Genomic DNA, 10,634 nt, shown 5'->3' on the forward strand with positions numbered 1-10,634 from the left:
TGTCCACCTCTTTACCCTGATCAGCAGAAAATCTCATCTAATAGCAGTCCTCAGCCAGCTATGTGATACCTGGAATGGGGTGCTTAGCTCTTGAATAAAAATTCACAGTGCTGAGCAAGACCCTTAAAGCTCTGTGTACACTGGATATTTGCCTATGGATTTGTCCTGATGAGCTTTGTGACTCTCCTGACGCTGTGATCCAACTGGCACGTACTCTGGCAGGTTTCTCTGCTTGAAGGCACCAACAATTATTTGAGAGGTAGTAAGGGATGGCTTTTTAAACCACTTCTCAACTGGTGCCACTTGTTACACTGTCAGGAGGAGCATGTCCTTCTCAGTGAGCCATCAGACAGGCTGGTGAGGAAGCAGGGTCCCACCTTCCCTGGAGTGAAACAGGAACAGAGTAAACCTATCTCAGCACTGAGGTGGTGACTGTGTGCTGAGGGGGAGTCTTGATGTGCTGTCTCTTTGTGTTCTTTTTAATACCACCATTCAGATACTTGTTTCTGTCTCTCAGCCCAAGCTTCTGAGCAACTGGTGCATTTGGAGTGTGACAGCATACCACACCATGCATGGGACAAACCAAGGTGCCTTGCAGTGTCCCAGAATCCAGCACTGTTGCCTCAAGGAAGAGAAAGAAGACCAGGTCCCCAGGGCTTTTCAAACTGTAAGAGGGGAGGGGAAGAAGTAAAACATGTCGAAGACATGTTACATGGGTAACTGTGGGGATGACTGCTGATCCTTAGAGGAGCAGCAGGTTCCTTGATGCATACTGACCTCTCACTTTTTGTCATCACAGAGCCTGGCTTTCAAGGACATAGGGCACAGGTTAAATGGCTATTATAACAGCCCATTATAACCTGGGCAAAGGTCAGTCTAAGCCACCGCTCACATTTTGCTTGTGCTAACAGCTGTCCCTCAACAGAATTCTAGTGTGTCCACACAACCTGCCCACACAGAATCTCCACTGACCCAACAGTTTGAAGATCCAGCCTAGCGAGTGGCAGTAAGTAAATTCCCAGGTTATGTCACAGGCATGGGCTAAGGTATAGGCAACATGCAAGCAGAAAAAGTTTAAATTCCCTTGACACTGACTCGCGAAATCTAGCACTTAAGAAGTAACCATTTGAAGATGGGTACAGTGAGACCTCTGCCTGCTCCTGTCTGTCTATTCTCACCAATGTAAATATACCCTAAGCATAGGCACAGCAAGTTAAGTACGTCACTGAAGCCAATAAGAAATCCCAGTAAGGGGAGTTTTGCCCCACATCAGAGCTGCAGTTAAATGTGCCTTTGAATGTCAGCTTCTGAACCAAGCTGTCCTGTGTTTAGCTATCTTACTTGCACATTTGAAGGCAGGTGGCTTTTTTCTTTTCTCCTTTGGGATGAGGTTCATGGGGATACCACTCTTAGCTAATAACCAGTTGAATATGAGCCCCAGAAGTGGAACTCGAGCTCCATCTCAGCAGACTCTACAATAATGTAGAGATAGTAGTTTCATCAGAAGGATATAAGTGAGAATGGGTATAGTGAAGAGAGAGAGCTTCTGATTTCTCTGCTATCTGGGTTAACTATGCAGCAGAAAGCACAGACCATAGGGCCAGAGGTGGCAGAAAGGAGTGTTGTGAGTGGTGTAGGTAATAAGTATTCCCACTGAGTATGAGAGGCTCTGAACCCTGAAGTTTGGCCCTCTCTATCTACACACAATGTTAAAACAGTGCCTCGCCTTTGCTTTATTTAGCTCTGCAACTATAGACTCCTTGACTGCACTGCTGCTCACTTCAGAGCAAAGTAGGATGTGGTCCTCTTCCCTGCTACCTCCTCTTTCTCAGTGAGAGCCTCCTTAAGGGACCTTCAAAGTCAAGAGAACTGAAAACTTTTGTTTCCCAAAGCATTCAAGCTGCCAGGCAATTGCACAAAAGGCAGACAGCGGTTGTCGTGTTTGAAAGGAAGTGGCTGAGAACACTGAGACCAAGAGTATATGCTGACATGGTCTTTTGCAGATGGAGGTGAGCCTGTTTTGTCCTTTTTCCAAGCCAGATGGGGAACTGTTTTACTGTAAGCTAATCCTGAGTAATGAAACTACACCCCTTCATGTTCAAAAGCTTCTAGTTAGCACTATGCGCACCAAAAAAACAAGCAGGAGGGCTCTCAATTGCTGTCAAAACCCAGAATACTCTTATGTTTTGGTCCTGTGGACCTTTGGGGCAAACCCCATAGGTTCTGACCCAACAGAGTATGAGGTAGGGAGGCCCAGCTTGTGGAAGGAAATAGGAATGGTTTAACTATGTAACCCTGTAGCAGGGCCAGGTCAAAATGTAAAACAAGTAGGCTGTTTCTTTTTTTGCCACATGTTTCAAAAACAAGAAAACAAAAAACAAACAAAAAAAAACCCACCCAAAAAAACCCAAAAAAACACCAAACAAAAAAAAAAAAAAAAAAAAAAAAAAAAAGAAACCCAAAAAAAAAAACCAGAAAAAAAACCCCAAAAAACAAACAAACAACAAAACCAAGATAGCACTATTTTGCTTCAGACAGAGACCAGGAAAGCGAGGCAGAAGCCTGTGTCTTGGGGCAGCAGTCGGTGCCTCTCATTTTTTATTTCTCTGGCAAGACCAAGAGTCTTGTTCTCATGATACAGTAGGACCATACTGGGCACCTAAGGAAGTGACACCCAGCAACATACATGCCTGGGAGACTCCTAATTGTGATTGGCAGGACTTTCTGTGTGACCTTCAGCATGCACCTACATTTTGCGTAAGTTGTATTTTAGGCGTGTAAGAGACTGTTTGGGATTGTGCTCAGGTTCATCTTATGGTGCCTTGAAGTTCTACCCACTTACCTGCAAAAAGCAGATTTTATGCCTCCTCCTCCTTCCTTGGTGAGGGAGGCAAGGAAGAGGGAAGTATTCTGTGTTGTTTGAATAGCACAGCAGAACAAGAATCAGAGAAAGAGACAAACTGTGTGGAAAAAATCTCAGCCCCACTGAAGTCCCTGGCAAAAATTCCACAGACTTCAATAACTTTCTATTCTGTGGCTGCATGTGCTTGTGTTTCACCGCAGACCACTTTAAATAACACAGTTTTAATAAGTTGTATAACTACTGCAAAGGGTGAAATGCGACCTTCACCTTTTTTATTAGGGTGCTACTTTGACTAGCATGCAGCATCTCTTTACATTAGACCGGCATCAGGTAATACAGGAAGAGTATTGTATTATCAAGTTTTTCTCTCACAGTATAGAATGACTGGCATTTCATCTCTTCCCTTGCTATTCTGTCATGTTCCTCTCTGTTCTATTGCATATTGGCCCATACATACACTGCATTCAGTGAAGATTCCCATAGTCAGCCTTATTTACTTTTGTTTAGGTGCATGGCTAGGGATACTGGAGAAGAAGTGTGGTGGACTGTATTTATAATTACAGCTCAGATATTTATCCATTCAAAAATAACACAGTAAAATTTTGAGCAAAAATAATATTCAGTATTTTTCCAAGAGGGTCTATTGTTTTTCTGCAGTCCCATGCCAGTCATTACTCAACAAAATTCCACACATTATCTTTCTCATGAGTTCAGAGGGCAGTTACCAAGTGAAATTTCCACCTGTAGGCACTGATTTAGTCTTCTTTTTATGATTCCACTTCCAGATTTATAAGAGAATTTAATTAGGCTTCTTATAGATTTCTTTGGCAATTTTTGAATATATATATCTATTTCCTTCTTGATTACGATCCCCTTTAACTCACTGGATGTCCCAGATTATAAGCTTTGCATGGAATCAGTTGCCTTTGGCTATGTTTGGTATTGTGTTACCTTCTGTTCAGTTAATGGTGTAGAGATAGACCATAAGCACTGGAAAAACCTCAAAGCTCTTTTCTGCTGTTTTGAAATTGAGAAAGCAAAAACATAATTGCTTTTGTTGGATCACAATCCTGAATAGCAAAAGACTTTTTAAACATCTGCCCTTCCTTTGATTGGCTTTATATCTTCTCTCTTTTTGTCTATTGTTCATTATTCTGCATTTTATTCACTAATGAAAAATTCTATCCATGACAATATTTTCATATGCTGTAAGATGACTGTGATTCAACGCATTTAATCTGATCTAGCCCTACAGAAACCCTTAATAGAATGTGACAATATATGTTAATTCTGTGAGGTTTGTATTTCCTTCTTGCTTGTGTAATATCTGATCTGTCCTGCCTAAAATCTCAGAGCAATCTCCTGCAATTCTGACTTTTAGCAGAGCCAGAGTCTTAACTCCCAGCACATATTTGCAACACCTATTGAAGTCAAACAGCACCATGTAGCTTTACGGAAAGTAAATTTTGCTTTCTCTGTCACTGAAACCCTGCCCCCATGCAGATCTGTGACAAATCAGCACTGACTTTCATTCTGCCAAGATCAGGTGTCAGAATTGTTACATTTTACATGGGATACTCTCTGATGGGAGAACTTGCATGTGTTTCCAGGTGTTGATCTCCTGCTTGCTCTTTATCACTAATCGAATTACTTGATATGTCTCTTTCCTTTCTTACTTTTTTAATACCACTGTCAAATACCTATCATGACATTAGTATGCATTCCCAGAGAAATGTAGCAGCCAGAAATAATGCTGATCCCTGAGTGGATTGGAATAATCCGTTCATTCTGCAGGGAATAGCTATCCCTATTCAATAATAATATTGAAATTAAGAAATCACATTCGGTCTTTTAACATGGGAAGACAATACAAATAATTGGGGAATTTCCTAATGAGTCTGTTATTAAAACAGTATCTAGAGGAAACTTGAGCACTCACACAACTGAAATGTGTCCTTTTCTTTTTTTCCTGGTTTGAGCATAATGCCTGACATCAATACCACAAGTATTTTCAATGCTACCTGGGAATAAGAGGAAATGAAAACAGGAGTCTTTTGAAAAATCACTTCTGATTTTGCTCATTTAAGAGCTACATATTTCAAAAGAAATGAGGGCCAAACTTCCAAGTGCCAATAGTCCCCTGTTGGATCCAGATTTTCAGAAAGATTCCATTCTCATTTACACTTCTCAATAGAGCATTTTTCCACAAGCACTCAGCAGCCAGCAATTCTTTCTGGCCAGGAAGCCATTGAGAAAGCTGGCCTTTTTTTTTTTTTTTTTTTTTTTTTTTTTTTACCCTTCTGAACCTAAAAGAGAATGGGGAACTCTTTTGTGAATAAGGTTCTTCAGACAAGTTATGCTTGATGAGCCTGGCTCTGAGGGAAAAAGTGAAGTACAGTGAAGTACAACTTTCCTCTCTAAAGCCTCCAGAGGCTATGGGCGCTAGAAAGAGCCAGTCTGCTGTTGGGCAGAGATAGTTCTGAGAGAGCTAGCTTGGAGACTGGAAGCAATGGAGAAACACCCATAATTCCTCCTGGAGCTTTGCAGTATGTGAGGGAACAAGTATTTCCATGAATACCAGAATTATTCCGGAAGCCTAGTTTCCAATGGAGTTAGTGTTTCATGGCTGACTGACATTTTAAATGAATTATACTATTGCTGCACTGTGAATTCTGCCCTTATCAGACACTGGAGAATCCATAGGGGAGAGAAGCCTTGGCTGTGGAGTGGATTCCCTTATATCTAATAAGGTATAAGCTCTGACTGAAGATTTCCTTCACATACATCCATTCTCTTTCCCAGGTGGATTCTCTCTGTGTCAAACGAGAACTGAGCGTGGGCTGCAGCCTTTCCATCAGTAGAAAAACTCTTCAGTTTTCTGTATTCGCAAAAACTTACCAACTTGATTATCTCCGGAACCTCTGCCTTTCTGCCAGGTTCAGCTACAGTTACCCAATGGGTACAAAAGTACAAAAGTTTTTGGACAACTGCATGTGCACACACACACACACACACACATACACAGAGCAATTATATGAGCTGTGCTTTCTCATGGAGCCAGGCTAAAAACACCCACTGATACACTCTAAATGACTGAAATCTGCTGTGGCTCTGAGTGAGTTGGGCAGGCTGTAATAAAGGGCTGAGTGGAAAGAGAAATAAATGATTCTGTATCTCCTGTCCCATAGAGCAATCAGGCACGTCTCCCTCCTCTGCTAGCCATAGGGTCTCCCCATCAGACACCACCGCTGCTCAGCGCCTTTGGCACAGAGTGCACTGTGGGGGCAGTCAGGGGGGCTGGAAGTGTTTCTTGCTGGTCTGCCAGTGTGAAGGATTGGCAGTGTTTCTTGCAGTTTCCTTTCCCATGAGCAACTAGCAGCAATCAAATACAATCTAGCCCTTATTATTTGCCGTTAGTTTCTTTGATTGTGATTTGGAAATACGTTGCTAAGGAAAGCAAAAACCGTGGTTAACTGATTGATAGAAAATAAGAGTCATAGAAAACATCTGGAGAGCCAGATGAGTACAAGTCATTGTTTAGTTTAATACCCTTATAATATTTGCTGCAAACAGCCAAGCTGAAGGGTGGATTCTTCATCATTTTTATTATGTGCTTATTCCAAAATATTAGTGAATGGGCTTTGGCAGCAATGTTTGATTCATGTCCTTTTGCCCAGATATTACCATGTCTTGGCTTTCTGAGGCTGTGTAAGGCCAAATTATCAGAACATAATATCAAAATATAAGAATGGTCATACTGGATAATACCAACATCCCTTTAGACTCTTGCTTCTGATGGTGACAAATAGCAGATGTTTAGGAAAAATTACAAAGCCAAAAAATGCAGCCGTTGTTCTCCAACACATTGTATCTTCTAGTGATTAACAGCTAGAGAACAAGCTGAGCCAGAAGTGGTATCTTTGTACTTAAGATGGATGGATGGATGCATGGATGGATTTTTTTTTCTGCTTGGTTGAATGTGCTTGCCACACTTGGTTGTTCCTCCTTGGCCTTTAAAGATAAAAATAGGTTGGTTATGTTCTGCCTAGGAAAAAAATGCGGAGGGAAATCCTGCAGCTGGAAACTTTTGGAGCCACCCGTAGGAATTAAACTTCATCAAGCTGCAGTGGCATGTCTGAGCTAAAGTAGAAGAGAGTCAGCCTCTCTGAACTTCTGATCTTTGCCCTTCAGCTTAACCATACATTTGTTGGACAGCAGAAAGCAGGGTGGAGGGAATGGGGTGAGGGCTGGGGCTTGAAGCTGACTGCAGGTGTCCAGAGCCTCCCTTCAGGTGGGCTGGAAGAGACAAGACTAGCACATCGCCTGGCTGGCCATACAGCCCTTCAGCTGCAGCCCTGGGAGCCAACACTCTGGTTGAAACATGCTCTTCAAACCCCTTTGAGCAGAGTGGTCTCTGAGTAGACAAAGACAGTTGACTGAAATGTGGTAAACAGCCAACTTACTTCAAGTCTTCACAGGTTCATTCCCATGCTGATCACAGTTATTCACCAGCTGTGATTTACATGTGTTGTGACTTTTCTAAGAACTCTCTGTGGGCCCAGGAGGACAGAAAAATATTAGTACATTTTGATTTTACAGACACTGAGAGTTAAAATCACTTTTCTGAAGTTCAGAATGAACTGGTAACTAGACCAATATAGAAACTACTCATTCCTAAGACTCTGTTTTCAATGGCTAGCCAGCACTTCCTTTCACTTAGTTTACTGTTAAACCTAGAAGCATAACTCAGAAATCCATATACCAAGGGGACTGCTTCCTCACAGAACTCTATTCAATATTTATAGCATGTCCTTATTATGGTGATAATATACAAAATTATACTGTTTTGACTCTTTAGATGATATTTTAACTATCAGGAATTGTTGTATTACCAAAAAGGAGGGGAGAGGAGAGGAGAGGAGAGGAGAGGAGAGGAGAGGAGAGGAGAGGAGAGGAGAGGAGAGGAGAGGAGAGGAGAGGAGAGGAGAGGAGAGGAGAGGAGAGGAGAGGAGAGGAGAGGAGAGGAGAGGAGAGGAGAGGAGAGGAGAGGAGAGGAGAGGGGAGGGGAGGGGAGGGGAGGGGAGGGGAGGGAGGGGAGGGGAGGGGAGGGGAGGGGAGGGGAGGGGAGGGAGGGGAGGGGAGGGGAGGGGAGGGGAGGGGAGGGGAGGGGAGGGGAGGGGAGGGGAGGGGAGGGGAGGGGAGGGGAGAGGAGGGGAAGGGGAGGGGAAGGGGAGGGGAAGGGGAAGGGGAGGGGAAGGGGAGGGGAAGGGGAAGGGGAAGGGGAAGGGGAGGGGGAGGGGAAGGGGAAGGGGAAGGGGAAGGGGAAGGGGAAGGGGAAGGGGAAGGGGAAGGGGAACCTTGAATACGTTTTGCCTCCCCAAGTCAAGTGACTACCTTGCTTCTTCAGGTTCCCTTACAATTGCATGTGTTGTTTCCTTACTTGTTTGCCCTTGTTATGAAACCACTCATATTCTAAGTAGTTTTTTAATAGTCTAACATGAGCAAAATATCTTGTCAGAAGTGGTTGCTGAGCTTGTTGAGCCTGTGGCTCAGGAATGCTGATATCTGAGGAAGTTCTGTGAGCAGCGAACATCCATGAGGGCATCCACTGCAGCCTTTTTTAATTCTCTGGGGGCTACTCCTGCCCTTTCTCACATCACATTCATTTCTACCCAAAACTGACGTGGTTCTAAAGCCACCCCTGCTGAATTGCCCTCCAAGGACATGGAGTAGTCCCTGCCCTCTGCTATTATTCCATTAGACTTTGCCTATTACCTGTGAAAGGGCTCTCCAGCAAACCTTCACTAATATAATGCCAACAGAACCACCTCAGTGGAGCTGTTTTGATGAACAAAATAATAAACCAGTGAAAGGACTTCTTTTTCCCTGATATTTTTCTGTCCACCTCAGGCAATTGTTTTCATGCTTCTGACAGACACAGCAAGGATGGCAAAACTTTCTTCATAGACAAGAAATCCTGAGAGGTGTGGAACAGATATTCACTGCTGGTTGTGGCTGCTGCTCAGTTGTCTCTCTGGGCTGTCTTATTGCATGAGGGAGTTTACTTTCAGAACTGGAGATTAATGGAGATTTTGAGTTGATGCCATTATATTTTTAATTTTCCCTTCTTAATGTGGCTTATTTAAAGAGAGCACTAGGGTTTAGCATTGACTGGTATTATGGGAAATAAAAACAATGCCAAAAATAAGAGTGCTTTAAGAAAGATCAACAGATAGCCAAAGGACTAGCAATGTTTGACCATTGGGATGTATTTATTGAAAGAAGACCCTTTTTGAAGGACAAACTCTGCCTAAGCAACTGTGGAAACAGCCTTCTGGAAGCAAGTCTGGCAGAACTGATAAGCAGAGCTCTGAACTGAAAAAGGAAGGGTAAGAGTCAAAGACTTGAATAATCTCCACATGCCCATAGGGCACCAGAGGAGAAAGTGTAGGTACACGAGGGTATGCCAAAGGATAAGGAAATTTAAGTGATCAGAATGCCAGGAAATAAGAATAAAGAAAGTGCAAACTTTGAAGAGAACTGCTTTCAGGGTGGCAATAGAGTGAGTGTCAGGTTCAGCTCTTGACAAAACTGTGTTTATGGGGTAGAGAAATTTTTAAGAACAATATATGTACCAAAAAAAGGGAAGAGCATAAACTAAGCTTTCAGGGCAATAGATGGGACAGGTATACACTCAGAACAGAACAGAATAGCAATCACAGCTGGAACACTGGTCTCCAAGCACATGCATTATTCAGAAAAGCTGAGGTAAAGGTGAAGGTGGTAGCAGAGAACTGTGCATTAATGATATGAAACACTGCAAAGAAGTATGTGCAGAAATGATAGCATGCAAAAAGCAGAATTTATTCCAGTTAAAATAATTCTGGAGAAGCTGGTAAAGAAGAGTACTTGGACAGTACAAGCCCCCTGATTTTGCTCTGGTTATGTGTAAAGGCATCAGTTACGCCATTAGAGAGACAAATTCTATTGAGTTTGTATCATGCAGAGAAATTTTTACCTCCCCAAATATGGATCAAGAACAACCACCACTAAAAAATTACAGACTCCGGATATTTATGGATGTAATAGTCAACAAATGTCTTAAAATTCTCACAGAACCATTAAAAAGTAATGCTGGTTGAGACTTGATTTTGGTAACTGATAACTGCAGCAAAAAAAAAAAAAAAAGAAAAAAAGTACCTTGGTTCAAGTGATCAGGGGCTGACACTTCCTAATTAAATGGAACAAGTAAATGACTCTGCTAATAAGATTTTGCATTTCAAAAGGGCAGAGTTTGGTAAACTTTTGGAATTGATTATTAAAGTCAGATGGATAGCAGAGTGTGGGCAATAAAATGTGAGGGACCTGGAGTTTCTACAGGTCTGAGCAACTAAAAGTTTTGGGAGTCTGTGTACCAGACAAAAGAGAAAGCCTGCTTGTGTAACCACGTCAAGAGATGTGCTAGTACTTTAGGTTATGTCTTTTAAAAGAAAGAGTAGGTCTTAGGCAAGGAATGGACGTAAATGTGACAGGAAAGATCACACCAAAGTCTTCCTATGCTTTCTTGGATGATATCCTACACAGGGGAACAGCGAAATACTCTTCACTTGTGTTTCACTACAGGGTTTGGCACAGCAGTGCAGAAGATGTTATTTGTTAGCTGGAGCTCTGCAGGAAAACTGTGTATGTAATAAGGATCTGGCTCATAGCATACAGAAACCACTGAAAAAAATCGTCATAAGACTGGACAGAAGCAATTAGGAAGGCACAT

The 10,634-nt window shown here is 42.5% G+C and overlaps 1 long non-coding RNA gene across 1 annotated transcript; it reads left to right on the top strand.

The window, feature by feature from the left end:
- The first annotated feature begins 455 nt into the window (after window positions 1-455).
- LOC128784109 (uncharacterized) lies at window positions 456-7,691 on the top strand. The gene is made up of 4 exons (XR_008429364.1): window positions 456-667; window positions 800-1,006; window positions 1,742-2,009; window positions 6,913-7,691. It is a non-coding gene; the product is annotated as an uncharacterized LOC128784109 (long non-coding RNA).
- The last annotated feature ends 2,943 nt before the right edge of the window (window positions 7,692-10,634 follow it).

Source organism: Vidua chalybeata, chromosome 2 (assembly GCF_026979565.1).
Source record: "Vidua chalybeata isolate OUT-0048 chromosome 2, bVidCha1 merged haplotype, whole genome shotgun sequence".
Lineage (NCBI taxonomy): Eukaryota > Metazoa > Chordata > Aves > Passeriformes > Viduidae > Vidua > Vidua chalybeata.